Source organism: Strix uralensis, chromosome 24, assembly GCF_047716275.1.
Source record: "Strix uralensis isolate ZFMK-TIS-50842 chromosome 24, bStrUra1, whole genome shotgun sequence".
Lineage (NCBI taxonomy): Eukaryota > Metazoa > Chordata > Aves > Strigiformes > Strigidae > Strix > Strix uralensis.
In genome coordinates, this window is record NC_133995.1 from 1,906,978 (window position 1) to 1,920,559 (window position 13,582).

Sequence of the window (13,582 nt, forward strand, 5' to 3'; positions counted from 1 at the left end):
CCCAGTGCTCTGCAAGCTCTCCAGGACAACATAGAATCTGGGGCTCTGTGCTTTCTTTCGTCTGAACAAGTGTTACTGTTTTCTGCACAAAAGCGATTCTGCGAAGCAATGTGAACAGGCACAGAGAAGGTGCTAGCAGGGAATTCTCTGCCTGCCTTTCCCTAGTGCTCTGCAAGCTCTCCAGGACAACATAAAATCTGGGGCTCTGTGCTTTTTTTCGTCTGAACAAGTGTTACTGTTTTCTGCACAAAAGCGATTCTGCGAAGCAATGTGAACAGGCACAAAGAAGGTGCTAGCAGGGAATTCTCTGCCTGCCTTTCCCCAGTGCTCTGCAAGCTCTCCAGGACAACATAAAGTCTGGGGCTCTGTGCTTTCTTTCGTTCTGAACAAGTGTTACTGTTTTCTGCACAAAAGCGATTCTGCGAAGCAATGGGAACACTTCTGTTTCCCAGGCACAGAGAAGGTGCTAGCAGGGAATTCTCTGCCTGCTTTTCCCCAGTGCTCTGCAAGCTCTCCAGGACAACATAAAATCTGGGGCTCTGTGCTTTTTTTCGTCTGAACAAGTGTTACTGTTTTCTGCACAAAAGCGATTCTGCGAAGCAATGTGAACAGGCACAAAGAAGGTGCTAGCAGGGAATTCTCTGCCTGCCTTTCCCCAGTGCTCTGCAAGCTCTCCAGGACAACAGCAAATCTGGGGCTCTGTGCTTTCTTTTGTTCTGAACAAGTGTTACTGTTTTCTGCACAAAAGCGATTCTGCGAAGCAATGGGAACACTTCTGTTTCCCAGGCACAGAGAAGGTGCTAGCAGGGAATTCTCTGCCTGCTTTTCCCCAGTGCTCTGCAAGCTCTCCAGGACAACATAAAATCTGGGGCTCTGTGCTTTCTTTCGTTCTGAACAAGTGTTACTGTTTTCTGCACAAAAGCGATTCTGCCAAGCAATGTGAACACTTCTGCTTCCCAGGCACAGAGAAGGTGGTAGCAGGAAATTCTCTGCCTGCTTTTCCCCAGTGCTCTGCAAGCTCTCCAGGACAACATAAAATCTGGGGCTCTGTGCTTTCTTTCGTTCTGAACAAGTGTTACTGTTTTCTGCACAAAAGCGATTCTGCGAAGCAATGTGAACAGTTCTGCTTCCCAGGCACAGAGAAGGTGCTAGCAGGGAATTCTCTGCCTGCTTTTCCCCAGTGCTCTGCAAGCTCTCCAGGACAACATAAAATCTGGGGCTCTGTGCTTTCTTTCGTTCTGAACAAGTGTTACTGTTTTCTGCACAAAAGCGATTCTGCGAAGCAATGTGAACACTTCTGCTTCCCAGGCACAGAGAAGGTGCTAGCAGGGAATTCTCTGCCTGCTTTTCCCCAGTGCTCTGCAAGCTCTCCAGGACAACATAAAATCTGGGGCTCTGTGCTTTTTTTCGTCTGAACAAGTGTTACTGTTTTCTGCACAAAAGCGATTCTGCGAAGCAATGTGAACACTTCTGCTTCCCAGGCACAGAGAAGGTGCTAGCAGGGAATTCTCTGCCTGCTTTTCCCCAGTGCTCTGCAAGCTCTCCAAGACAACATAAAATCTGGGGCTCTGTGCTTTCTTTCGTTCTGAACAAGTGTTACTGTTTTCTGCACAAAAGCGATTCTGCGAAGCAATGTGAAGACTTCTGCTTCCCAGGCACAGAGAAGGTGCTAGCAGGGAATTCTCTGCCTGCTTTTCCCCAGTGCTCTGCAAGCTCTCCAGGACAACATAAAATCTGGGGCTCTGTGCTTTCTTTCGTTCTGAACAAGTGTTACTGTTTTCTGCACAAAAGCGATTCTGCCAAGCAATGTGAACACTTCTGCTTCCCAGGCACAGAGAAGGTGGTAGCAGGAAATTCTCTGCCTGCTTTTCCCCAGTGCTCTGCAAGCTCTCCAGGACAACATAAAATCTGGGGCTCTGTGCTTTCTTTCGTTCTGAACAAGTGTTACTGTTTTCTGCACAAAAGCGATTCTGCGAAGCAATGTGAACAGTTCTGCTTCCCAGGCACAGAGAAGGTGCTAGCAGGGAATTCTCTGCCTGCTTTTCCCCAGTGCTCTGCAAGCTCTCCAGGACAACATAAAATCTGGGGCTCTGTGCTTTCTTTCGTTCTGAACAAGTGTTACTGTTTTCTGCACAAAAGCGATTCTGCCAAGCAATGTGAACACTTCTGCTTCCCAGGCACAGAGAAGGTGCTAGCAGGGAATTCTCTGCCTGCTTTTCCCCAGTGCTCTGCAAGCTCTCCAGGACAACATAAAATCTGGGGCTCTGTGCTTTTTTTCGTCTGAACAAGTGTTACTGTTTTCTGCACAAAAGCGATTCTGCGAAGCAATGGGAACACTTCTGTTTCCCAGGCACAGAGAAGGTGCTAGCAGGGAATTCTCTGCCTGCCTTTCCCCAGTGCTCTGCAAGCTCTCCAGGACAACATAGAATCTGGGGCTCTGTGCTTTCTTTCGTCTGAACAAGTGTTACTGTTTTCTGCACAAAAGCGATTCTGCGAAGCAATGTGAACAGGCACAGAGAAGGTGCTAGCAGGGAATTCTCTGCCTGCCTTTCCCCAGTGCTCTGCAAGCTCTCCAGGACAACATAAAATCTGGGGCTCTGTGCTTTCTTTCGTTCTGAACAAGTGTTAGTGTTTTCTGCACAAAAGCGATTCTGCGAAGCAATGTGAACACTTCTGTTTCCCAGGCACAGAGAAGGTGCTAGCAGGGAATTCTCTGCCTGCTTTTCCCCAGTGCTCTGCAAGCTCTCCAGGACAACATAAAATCTGGGGCTCTGTGCTTTCTTTCGTTCTGAACAAGTGTTACTGTTTTCTGCACAAAAGCGATTCTGCGAAGCAATGTGAACACTTCTGCTTCCCAGGCACAGAGAAGGTGCTAGCAGGGAATTCTCTGCCTGCCTTTCCCCAGTGCTCTGCAAGCTCTCCAGGACAACATAAAATCTGGGGCTCTGTGCTTTCTTTCGTTCTGAACAAGTGTTACTGTTTTCTGCACAAAAGCGATTCTGCCAAGCAATGTGAACACTTCTGCTTCCCAGGCACAGAGAAGGTGCTAGCAGGGAATTCTCTGCCTGCTTTTCCCCAGTGCTCTGCAAGCTCTCCAGGACAACATAAAATCTGGGGCTCTGTGCTTTTTTTCGTCTGAACAAGTGTTACTGTTTTCTGCACAAAAGCGATTCTGCGAAGCAATGTGAACAGGCACAAAGAAGGTGCTAGCAGGGAATTCTCTGCCTGCCTTTCCCCAGTGCTCTGCAAGCTCTCCAGGACAACAGCAAATCTGGGGCTCTGTGCTTTCTTTTGTTCTGAACAAGTGTTACTGTTTTCTGCACAAAAGCGATTCTGCGAAGCAATGGGAACACTTCTGTTTCCCAGGCACAGAGAAGGTGCTAGCAGGGAATTCTCTGCCTGCTTTTCCCCAGTGCTCTGCAAGCTCTCCAGGACAACATAAAATCTGGGGCTCTGTGCTTTCTTTCGTTCTGAACAAGTGTTACTGTTTTCTGCACAAAAGCGATTCTGCCAAGCAATGTGAACACTTCTGCTTCCCAGGCACAGAGAAGGTGGTAGCAGGAAATTCTCTGCCTGCTTTTCCCCAGTGCTCTGCAAGCTCTCCAGGACAACATAAAATCTGGGGCTCTGTGCTTTCTTTCGTTCTGAACAAGTGTTACTGTTTTCTGCACAAAAGCGATTCTGCGAAGCAATGTGAACAGTTCTGCTTCCCAGGCACAGAGAAGGTGCTAGCAGGGAATTCTCTGCCTGCTTTTCCCCAGTGCTCTGCAAGCTCTCCAGGACAACATAAAATCTGGGGCTCTGTGCTTTCTTTCGTTCTGAACAAGTGTTACTGTTTTCTGCACAAAAGCGATTCTGCCAAGCAATGTGAACACTTCTGCTTCCCAGGCACAGAGAAGGTGCTAGCAGGGAATTCTCTGCCTGCTTTTCCCCAGTGCTCTGCAAGCTCTCCAGGACAACATAAAATCTGGGGCTCTGTGCTTTTTTTCGTCTGAACAAGTGTTACTGTTTTCTGCACAAAAGCGATTCTGCGAAGCAATGTGAACACTTCTGCTTCCCAGGCACAGAGAAGGTGCTAGCAGGGAATTCTCTGCCTGCTTTTCCCCAGTGCTCTGCAAGCTCTCCAAGACAACATAAAATCTGGGGCTCTGTGCTTTCTTTCGTTCTGAACAAGTGTTACTGTTTTCTGCACAAAAGCGATTCTGCGAAGCAATGTGAAGACTTCTGCTTCCCAGGCACAGAGAAGGTGCTAGCAGGGAATTCTCTGCCTGCTTTTCCCCAGTGCTCTGCAAGCTCTCCAGGACAACATAAAATCTGGGGCTCTGTGCTTTCTTTCGTTCTGAACAAGTGTTACTGTTTTCTGCACAAAAGCGATTCTGCCAAGCAATGTGAACACTTCTGCTTCCCAGGCACAGAGAAGGTGGTAGCAGGAAATTCTCTGCCTGCTTTTCCCCAGTGCTCTGCAAGCTCTCCAGGACAACATAAAATCTGGGGCTCTGTGCTTTCTTTCGTTCTGAACAAGTGTTACTGTTTTCTGCACAAAAGCGATTCTGCGAAGCAATGTGAACAGTTCTGCTTCCCAGGCACAGAGAAGGTGCTAGCAGGGAATTCTCTGCCTGCTTTTCCCCAGTGCTCTGCAAGCTCTCCAGGACAACATAAAATCTGGGGCTCTGTGCTTTCTTTCGTTCTGAACAAGTGTTACTGTTTTCTGCACAAAAGCGATTCTGCCAAGCAATGTGAACACTTCTGCTTCCCAGGCACAGAGAAGGTGCTAGCAGGGAATTCTCTGCCTGCTTTTCCCCAGTGCTCTGCAAGCTCTCCAGGACAACATAAAATCTGGGGCTCTGTGCTTTTTTTCGTCTGAACAAGTGTTACTGTTTTCTGCACAAAAGCGATTCTGCGAAGCAATGGGAACACTTCTGTTTCCCAGGCACAGAGAAGGTGCTAGCAGGGAATTCTCTGCCTGCCTTTCCCCAGTGCTCTGCAAGCTCTCCAGGACAACATAGAATCTGGGGCTCTGTGCTTTCTTTCGTCTGAACAAGTGTTACTGTTTTCTGCACAAAAGCGATTCTGCGAAGCAATGTGAACAGGCACAGAGAAGGTGCTAGCAGGGAATTCTCTGCCTGCCTTTCCCCAGTGCTCTGCAAGCTCTCCAGGACAACATAAAATCTGGGGCTCTGTGCTTTCTTTCGTTCTGAACAAGTGTTAGTGTTTTCTGCACAAAAGCGATTCTGCGAAGCAATGTGAACACTTCTGTTTCCCAGGCACAGAGAAGGTGCTAGCAGGGAATTCTCTGCCTGCTTTTCCCCAGTGCTCTGCAAGCTCTCCAGGACAACATAAAATCTGGGGCTCTGTGCTTTCTTTCGTTCTGAACAAGTGTTACTGTTTTCTGCACAAAAGCGATTCTGCGAAGCAATGTGAACACTTCTGCTTCCCAGGCACAGAGAAGGTGCTAGCAGGGAATTCTCTGCCTGCCTTTCCCCAGTGCTCTGCAAGCTCTCCAGGACAACATAAAATCTGGGGCTCTGTGCTTTCTTTCGTTCTGAACAAGTGTTACTGTTTTCTGCACAAAAGCGATTCTGCCAAGCAATGTGAACACTTCTGCTTCCCAGGCACAGAGAAGGTGCTAGCAGGGAATTCTCTGCCTGCTTTTCCCCAGTGCTCTGCAAGCTCTCCAGGACAACATAAAATCTGGGGCTCTGTGCTTTCTTTCGTTCTGAACAAGTGTTACTGTTTTCTGCACAAAAGCGATTCTGCGAAGCAATGTGAACACTTCTGCTTCCCAGGCACAGAGAAGGTGCTAGCAGGGAATTCTCTGCCTGCTTTTCCCCAGTGCTCTGCAAGCTCTCCAGGACAACATAAAATCTGGGGCTCTGTGCTTTTTTTCGTCTGAACAAGTGTTACTGTTTTCTGCACAAAAGCGATTCTGCGAAGCAATGTGAACAGGCACAGAGAAGGTGCTAGCAGGGAATTCTCTGCCTGCCTTTCCCTAGTGCTCTGCAAGCTCTCCAGGACAACATAAAATCTGGGGCTCTGTGCTTTTTTTCGTCTGAACAAGTGTTACTGTTTTCTGCACAAAAGCGATTCTGCGAAGCAATGTGAACAGGCACAAAGAAGGTGCTAGCAGGGAATTCTCTGCCTGCCTTTCCCCAGTGCTCTGCAAGCTCTCCAGGACAACATAAAGTCTGGGGCTCTGTGCTTTCTTTCGTTCTGAACAAGTGTTACTGTTTTCTGCACAAAAGCGATTCTGCGAAGCAATGGGAACACTTCTGTTTCCCAGGCACAGAGAAGGTGCTAGCAGGGAATTCTCTGCCTGCTTTTCCCCAGTGCTCTGCAAGCTCTCCAGGACAACATAAAATCTGGGGCTCTGTGCTTTTTTTCGTCTGAACAAGTGTTACTGTTTTCTGCACAAAAGCGATTCTGCGAAGCAATGTGAACAGGCACAAAGAAGGTGCTAGCAGGGAATTCTCTGCCTGCCTTTCCCCAGTGCTCTGCAAGCTCTCCAGGACAACAGCAAATCTGGGGCTCTGTGCTTTCTTTTGTTCTGAACAAGTGTTACTGTTTTCTGCACAAAAGCGATTCTGCGAAGCAATGGGAACACTTCTGTTTCCCAGGCACAGAGAAGGTGCTAGCAGGGAATTCTCTGCCTGCTTTTCCCCAGTGCTCTGCAAGCTCTCCAGGACAACATAAAATCTGGGGCTCTGTGCTTTCTTTCGTTCTGAACAAGTGTTACTGTTTTCTGCACAAAAGCGATTCTGCCAAGCAATGTGAACACTTCTGCTTCCCAGGCACAGAGAAGGTGGTAGCAGGAAATTCTCTGCCTGCTTTTCCCCAGTGCTCTGCAAGCTCTCCAGGACAACATAAAATCTGGGGCTCTGTGCTTTCTTTCGTTCTGAACAAGTGTTACTGTTTTCTGCACAAAAGCGATTCTGCGAAGCAATGTGAACAGTTCTGCTTCCCAGGCACAGAGAAGGTGCTAGCAGGGAATTCTCTGCCTGCTTTTCCCCAGTGCTCTGCAAGCTCTCCAGGACAACATAAAATCTGGGGCTCTGTGCTTTCTTTCGTTCTGAACAAGTGTTACTGTTTTCTGCACAAAAGCGATTCTGCCAAGCAATGTGAACACTTCTGCTTCCCAGGCACAGAGAAGGTGCTAGCAGGGAATTCTCTGCCTGCTTTTCCCCAGTGCTCTGCAAGCTCTCCAGGACAACATAAAATCTGGGGCTCTGTGCTTTTTTTCGTCTGAACAAGTGTTACTGTTTTCTGCACAAAAGCGATTCTGCGAAGCAATGTGAACACTTCTGCTTCCCAGGCACAGAGAAGGTGCTAGCAGGGAATTCTCTGCCTGCTTTTCCCCAGTGCTCTGCAAGCTCTCCAAGACAACATAAAATCTGGGGCTCTGTGCTTTCTTTCGTTCTGAACAAGTGTTACTGTTTTCTGCACAAAAGCGATTCTGCGAAGCAATGTGAAGACTTCTGCTTCCCAGGCACAGAGAAGGTGCTAGCAGGGAATTCTCTGCCTGCTTTTCCCCAGTGCTCTGCAAGCTCTCCAGGACAACATAAAATCTGGGGCTCTGTGCTTTCTTTCGTTCTGAACAAGTGTTACTGTTTTCTGCACAAAAGCGATTCTGCCAAGCAATGTGAACACTTCTGCTTCCCAGGCACAGAGAAGGTGGTAGCAGGAAATTCTCTGCCTGCTTTTCCCCAGTGCTCTGCAAGCTCTCCAGGACAACATAAAATCTGGGGCTCTGTGCTTTCTTTCGTTCTGAACAAGTGTTACTGTTTTCTGCACAAAAGCGATTCTGCGAAGCAATGTGAACAGTTCTGCTTCCCAGGCACAGAGAAGGTGCTAGCAGGGAATTCTCTGCCTGCTTTTCCCCAGTGCTCTGCAAGCTCTCCAGGACAACATAAAATCTGGGGCTCTGTGCTTTCTTTCGTTCTGAACAAGTGTTACTGTTTTCTGCACAAAAGCGATTCTGCCAAGCAATGTGAACACTTCTGCTTCCCAGGCACAGAGAAGGTGCTAGCAGGGAATTCTCTGCCTGCTTTTCCCCAGTGCTCTGCAAGCTCTCCAGGACAACATAAAATCTGGGGCTCTGTGCTTTTTTTCGTCTGAACAAGTGTTACTGTTTTCTGCACAAAAGCGATTCTGCGAAGCAATGGGAACACTTCTGTTTCCCAGGCACAGAGAAGGTGCTAGCAGGGAATTCTCTGCCTGCCTTTCCCCAGTGCTCTGCAAGCTCTCCAGGACAACATAGAATCTGGGGCTCTGTGCTTTCTTTCGTCTGAACAAGTGTTACTGTTTTCTGCACAAAAGCGATTCTGCGAAGCAATGTGAACAGGCACAGAGAAGGTGCTAGCAGGGAATTCTCTGCCTGCCTTTCCCCAGTGCTCTGCAAGCTCTCCAGGACAACATAAAATCTGGGGCTCTGTGCTTTCTTTCGTTCTGAACAAGTGTTAGTGTTTTCTGCACAAAAGCGATTCTGCGAAGCAATGTGAACACTTCTGTTTCCCAGGCACAGAGAAGGTGCTAGCAGGGAATTCTCTGCCTGCTTTTCCCCAGTGCTCTGCAAGCTCTCCAGGACAACATAAAATCTGGGGCTCTGTGCTTTCTTTCGTTCTGAACAAGTGTTACTGTTTTCTGCACAAAAGCGATTCTGCGAAGCAATGTGAACACTTCTGCTTCCCAGGCACAGAGAAGGTGCTAGCAGGGAATTCTCTGCCTGCCTTTCCCCAGTGCTCTGCAAGCTCTCCAGGACAACATAAAATCTGGGGCTCTGTGCTTTCTTTCGTTCTGAACAAGTGTTACTGTTTTCTGCACAAAAGCGATTCTGCCAAGCAATGTGAACACTTCTGCTTCCCAGGCACAGAGAAGGTGGTAGCAGGAAATTCTCTGCCTGCTTTTCCCCAGTGCTCTGCAAGCTCTCCAGGACAACATAAAATCTGGGGCTCTGTGCTTTCTTTCGTTCTGAACAAGTGTTACTGTTTTCTGCACAAAAGCGATTCTGCGAAGCAATGTGAACACTTCTGCTTCCCAGGCACAGAGAAGGTGCTAGCAGGGAATTCTCTGCCTGCTTTTCCCCAGTGCTCTGCAAGCTCTCCAGGACAACATAAAATCTGGGGCTCTGTGCTTTCTTTTGTTCTGAACAAGTGTTACTGTTTTCTGCACAAAAGCGATTCTGCGAAGCAATGTGAACACTTCTGCTTCCCAGGCACAGAGAAGGTGCTAGCAGGGAATTCTCTGCCTGCTTTTCCCCAGTGCTCTGCAAGCTCTCCAGGACAACATAAAATCTGGGGCTCTGTGCTTTTTTTCGTCTGAACAAGTGTTACTGTTTTCTGCACAAAAGCGATTCTGCGAAGCAATGTGAACAGGCACAAAGAAGGTGCTAGCAGGGAATTCTCTGCCTGCCTTTCCCCAGTGCTCTGCAAGCTCTCCAGGACAACATAAAATCTGGGGCTCTGTGCTTTCTTTCGTTCTGAACAAGTGTTACTGTTTTCTGCACAAAAGCGATTCTGCGAAGCAATGGGAACACTTCTGTTTCCCAGGCACAGAGAAGGTGCTAGCAGGGAATTCTCTGCCTGCTTTTCCCCAGTGCTCTGCAAGCTCTCCAGGACAACATAAAATCTGGGGCTCTGTGCTTTCTTTCGTTCTGAACAAGTGTTACTGTTTTCTGCACAAAAGCGATTCTGCGAAGCAATGTGAAGACTTCTGCTTCCCAGGCACAGAGAAGGTGCTAGCAGGGAATTCTCTGCCTGCTTTTCCCCAGTGCTCTGCAAGCTCTCCAGGACAACATAAAATCTGGGGCTCTGTGCTTTCTTTCGTTCTGAACAAGTGTTACTGTTTTCTGCACAAAAGCGATTCTGCGAAGCAATGTGAACACTTCTGCTTCCCAGGCACAGAGAAGGTGCTAGCAGGGAATTCTCTGCCTGCTTTTCCCCAGTGCTCTGCAAGCTCTCCAAGACAACATAAAATCTGGGGCTCTGTGCTTTCTTTCGTTCTGAACAAGTGTTACTGTTTTCTGCACAAAAGCGATTCTGCGAAGCAATGTGAAGACTTCTGCTTCCCAGGCACAGAGAAGGTGCTAGCAGGGAATTCTCTGCCTGCTTTTCCCCAGTGCTCTGCAAGCTCTCCAGGACAACATAAAATCTGGGGCTCTGTGCTTTCTTTCGTTCTGAACAAGTGTTACTGTTTTCTGCACAAAAGCGATTCTGCCAAGCAATGTGAACACTTCTGCTTCCCAGGCACAGAGAAGGTGGTAGCAGGAAATTCTCTGCCTGCTTTTCCCCAGTGCTCTGCAAGCTCTCCAGGACAACATAAAATCTGGGGCTCTGTGCTTTCTTTCGTTCTGAACAAGTGTTACTGTTTTCTGCACAAAAGCGATTCTGCGAAGCAATGTGAACAGTTCTGCTTCCCAGGCACAGAGAAGGTGCTAGCAGGGAATTCTCTGCCTGCTTTTCCCCAGTGCTCTGCAAGCTCTCCAGGACAACATAAAATCTGGGGCTCTGTGCTTTCTTTCGTTCTGAACAAGTGTTACTGTTTTCTGCACAAAAGCGATTCTGCCAAGCAATGTGAACACTTCTGCTTCCCAGGCACAGAGAAGGTGCTAGCAGGGAATTCTCTGCCTGCTTTTCCCCAGTGCTCTGCAAGCTCTCCAGGACAACATAAAATCTGGGGCTCTGTGCTTTTTTTCGTCTGAACAAGTGTTACTGTTTTCTGCACAAAAGCGATTCTGCGAAGCAATGGGAACACTTCTGTTTCCCAGGCACAGAGAAGGTGCTAGCAGGGAATTCTCTGCCTGCCTTTCCCCAGTGCTCTGCAAGCTCTCCAGGACAACATAGAATCTGGGGCTCTGTGCTTTCTTTCGTCTGAACAAGTGTTACTGTTTTCTGCACAAAAGCGATTCTGCCAAGCAATGTGAACAGGCACAGAGAAGGTGCTAGCAGGGAATTCTCTGCCTGCCTTTCCCCAGTGCTCTGCAAGCTCTCCAGGACAACATAAAATCTGGGGCTCTGTGCTTTCTTTCGTTCTGAACAAGTGTTAGTGTTTTCTGCACAAAAGCGATTCTGCGAAGCAATGTGAACACTTCTGTTTCCCAGGCACAGAGAAGGTGCTAGCAGGGAATTCTCTGCCTGCTTTTCCCCAGTGCTCTGCAAGCTCTCCAGGACAACATAAAATCTGGGGCTCTGTGCTTTCTTTCGTTCTGAACAAGTGTTACTGTTTTCTGCACAAAAGCGATTCTGCGAAGCAATGTGAACACTTCTGCTTCCCAGGCACAGAGAAGGTGCTAGCAGGGAATTCTCTGCCTGCCTTTCCCCAGTGCTCTGCAAGCTCTCCAGGACAACATAAAATCTGGGGCTCTGTGCTTTCTTTCGTTCTGAACAAGTGTTACTGTTTTCTGCACAAAAGCGATTCTGCGAAGCAATGTGAACACTTCTGCTTCCCAGGCACAGAGAAGGTGGTAGCAGGAAATTCTCTGCCTGCTTTTCCCCAGTGCTCTGCAAGCTCTCCAGGACAACATAAAATCTGGGGCTCTGTGCTTTCTTTCGTTCTGAACAAGTGTTACTGTTTTCTGCACAAAAGCGATTCTGCGAAGCAATGTGAACACTTCTGCTTCCCAGGCACAGAGAAGGTGCTAGCAGGGAATTCTCTGCCTGCTTTTCCCCAGTGCTCTGCAAGCTCTCCAGGACAACATAAAATCTGGGGCTCTGTGCTTTTTTTCGTCTGAACAAGTGTTACTGTTTTCTGCACAAAAGCGATTCTGCGAAGCAATGTGAACAGGCACAAAGAAGGTGCTAGCAGGGAATTCTCTGCCTGCCTTTCCCCAGTGCTCTGCAAGCTCTCCAGGACAACATAAAATCTGGGGCTCTGTGCTTTCTTTCGTTCTGAACAAGTGTTACTGTTTTCTGCACAAAAGCGATTCTGCGAAGCAGTGGGAACACTTCTGTTTCCCAGGCACAGAGAAGGTGCTAGCAGGGAATTCTCTGCCTGCTTTTCCCCAGTGCTCTGCAAGCTCTCCAGGACAACATAAAATCTGGGGCTCTGTGCTTTCTTTCGTTCTGAACAAGTGTTACTGTTTTCTGCACAAAAGCGATTCTGCGAAGCAATGTGAAGACTTCTGCTTCCCAGGCACAGAGAAGGTGCTAGCAGGGAATTCTCTGCCTGCTTTTCCCCAGTGCTCTGCAAGCTCTCCAGGACAACATAAAATCTGGGGCTCTGTGCTTTCTTTCGTTCTGAACAAGTGTTACTGTTTTCTGCACAAAAGCGATTCTGCCAAGCAATGTGAACACTTCTGCTTCCCAGGCACAGAGAAGGTGCTAGCAGGGAATTCTCTGCCTGCTTTTCCCCAGTGCTCTGCAAGCTCTCCAGGACAACATAAAATCTGGGGCTCTGTGCTTTCTTTCGTTCTGAACAAGTGTTACTGTTTTCTGCACAAAAGCGATTCTGCGAAGCAATGGGAACACTTCTGTTTCCCAGGCACAGAGAAGGTGCTAGCAGGGAATTCTCTGCCTGCTTTTCCCCAGTGCTCTGCAAGCTCTCCAGGACAACATAGAATCTGGGGCTCTGTGCTTTCTTTCGTCTGAACAAGTGTTACTGTTTTCTGCACAAAAGCGATTCTGCGAAGCAATGTGAACAGGCACAAAGAAGGTGCTAGCAGGGAATTCTCTGCCTGCCTTTCCCCAGTGCTCTGCAAGCTCTCCAGGACAACAGCAAATCTGGGGCTCTGTGCTTTCTTTCGTTCTGAACAAGTGTTACTGTTTTCTGCACAAAAGCGATTCTGCGAAGCAATGGGAACACTTCTGTTTCCCAGGCACAGAGAAGGTGCTAGCAGGGAATTCTCTGCCTGCTTTTCCCCAGTGCTCTGCAAGCTCTCCAGGACAACATAAAATCTGGGGCTCTGTGCTTTTTTTCGTCTGAACAAGTGATACTGTTTTCTGCACAAAAGCGATTCTGCGAAGCAATGGGAACACTTCTGTTTCCCAGGCACAGAGAAGGTGCTAGCAGGGAATTCTCTGCCTGCCTTTCCCCAGTGCTCTGCAAGCTCTCCAGGACAACATAGAATCTGGGGCTCTGTGCTTTCTTTCGTCTGAACAAGTGTTACTGTTTTCTGCACAAAAGCGATTCTGCGAAGCAATGTGAACAGGCACAGAGAAGGTGCTAGCAGGGAATTCTCTGCCTGCCTTTCCCCAGTGCTCTGCAAGCTCTCCAGGACAACATAAAATCTGGGGCTCTGTGCTTTCTTTCGTTCTGAACAAGTGTTACTGTTTTCTGCACAAAAGCGATTCTGCGAAGCAATGTGAACACTTCTGTTTCCCAGGCACAGAGAAGGTGCTAGCAGGGAATTCTCTGCCTGCTTTTCCCCAGTGATCTGCAAGCTCTCCAGCACAACATAAAATCTGGGGCTCTGTGCTTTCTTTCGTTCTGAACAAGTGTTACTGTTTTCTGCACAAAAGCGATTCTGCGAAGCAATGTGAACACTTCTGCTTCCCAGGCACAGAGAAGGTGCTAGCAGGGAATTCTCTGCCTGCCTTTCCCCAGTGCTCTGCAAGCTCTCCAGGACAACATAAAATCTGGGGCTCTGTGCTTT